A 2,339-nucleotide genomic window follows, 5' to 3' on the forward strand; every position below is an offset into this window, starting at 1 on the left:
GGGTGAATCAGTTGTAAGCAAATGTATACAGGTAGTGAGTTCTTCATCTGAAGTTACAAGCATTCCTTTGCTTGTATTTAGTTTGATATCAAACCATACTTTTAATGCATATCTGGTTGAATCTATATTTGCAACTTCACTAATTTTCTTCAGGAAAGTATTGAATGATATGTCCTTATTAAGTAGAACAAGTTTTGTATCATGATCCAAGTATTTGAAATCAGGAGTCCATCTCCCATTGAATGTTATAACAACGCAAATCGAACTCATCCTGCAGATTCATGTTTAGTGGCAACTATTAGGAAAGTGAACAGAAGAATTTTTATGTTGTATGTGCTGAAGGTTTTACAAATAAACTGAATCACTTAGGCATCTTCTGCTGAAGTTTTTTTTGGAAAAAGATCTATGACATAATTAATGAATTCTGCAAATAAAACTTCAGCTTATAACTGCTAAAGTTTTTAGAGATAACCTTAATAACTTCAGCATATTAGCTGAAGTGTTTTTTATCATGGTGATTCATAAAATGCAGAGGAAACAACTTCAGCTGGTACGTGCTGAAGATTTTAGAAATGAACTAAAAAACTTCAGGAGATTAATCCGAAGTTTTTTACAGAAAACGATAGCATGTTTCAGCATTAATTACATAGTATACATCATTAACCTACACAATTAAAGTAGTAATTATATTGCGTTTGGGGGTATGTGTTAGTGTAATAAATACATTCCTATCATATTCATGCACGCTTTTCATTAGACAACCTTTAAAATTCCTTTTTGCCTTTTCATATACCATGCAAAAGTTTTTCCCCCCTATATAAGCACGCTATTCCTTCTGAGTTTATTCACTCAAACACATACATTTTAGCAGATATAAAATACAAAAAGGAGAAAAATGGATGCTGTCATTAGGCAAATAGTGGACGAGATCAAGCAAGACATAATGGAGGCATTTGAGTTGAAGATTGATGAGCTGATAGAAAAGTACGACAAGGAGCTCAAAGAAATTAAGAACAAGCTTGATACGCTTGTGATGTATGCAAGATTTGACAATCTTGCTGATGAAGATGCTCGTCCATCTGGAAGCGACAACGATGATGATGATAATGATGATGGAATGGACGATTAATTTTTTTGTTTTGTTTATTTATGTAATTTGTTTTTATATTTTATTATGTTTTAATGAAATATTAAGTTTTTGTTATAAGTTTTTTCTGCATTTCTTTTAATATTTATTCTATTTAAATTCGAAAAATAGCAGAGGAAACGAACTATTCGAAGTTTTTTTAGTAATAACAAAAAAACTTCAGCTGCTTATTCGAAGTTTTTTTAGTGCAATATGATTTTTTAGTTTAGCTAGTGTAGGAGGAAAAACTTCAGCAGTAGGAGGAAAGCTTCAGCCTCCTGCTGAAGTTTTTGAGTAATAACAAAAAAACTTCAGCTGCTTGGCCGAAGTTTTTTTAGTGCAATATCATTTTTTAATTTAACCAGTGTAGGAGGAAAATTTCAGGCTCCTTCTGAAGTTTTTAAGTAATAAATAAAAAACTTCAGCTGTTAGGCCGAAGATTTTTTAGTGCAATATGATTTTTTAATTTAGCCAGTGTAGGAGGTAAAATTTCAGGCTCCTTCTGAAGTTTTTAAGTAATAAATAAAAAACTTCAGCTGTTAGGCCGAAGTTTTTTTAGTGCAATATGATTTTTTAATTTAGCCAGTGTATGTGGAAAATATGCTGAAGTTTTTGAGTAATAACAAAAAAACTTCAGCTGCTTGGCCGAAGTTTTTTTAGTGCAATATCATTTTTTAATTTAACCAGTGTAGGAGGAAAATTTCAGGCTCCTTCTGAAGTTTTTAAGTAATAAATAAAAAACTTCAGCTGTTAGGCCGAAGTTTTTTTAGTGCAATATGATTTTTTAATTTAGCCAGTGTGTGTGGAAAATATGCTGAAGTTTTTAAGTAATAAATAAAAAACTTCAGCTGTTAGGCCGAAGTTTTTTTAGTGCAATATCATTTTTTAATTTAACCAGTGTATGTGGAAAATATGCTGAAGTTTTTGAGTAATAACAAAAAAACTTCAGCTGCTTGGTCGTATTTAACCAGTGTAGGAGTAAAATTTCAGGCTCCTTCTGAAGTTTTTAAGTAATAAATAAAAAACTTCAGCTGTTAGGCCGAAGTTTTTTTAGTGCAATATGTTACTAACATATCACACATTTTGAATTAATCAGTGAATTAATCAGAAAACATTTTGAATTCTGGAGATGAATTTGATTTGAATATGGAATTTATATTCCTTCACTGAAATTCGTCAAACAACCAGAAAACATAAAATTCAAAAACTATTT

The sequence above is a fragment of the Nicotiana attenuata genome, unplaced genomic scaffold (assembly GCF_001879085.1).
Source record: "Nicotiana attenuata strain UT unplaced genomic scaffold, NIATTr2, whole genome shotgun sequence".
Lineage (NCBI taxonomy): Eukaryota > Viridiplantae > Streptophyta > Magnoliopsida > Solanales > Solanaceae > Nicotiana > Nicotiana attenuata.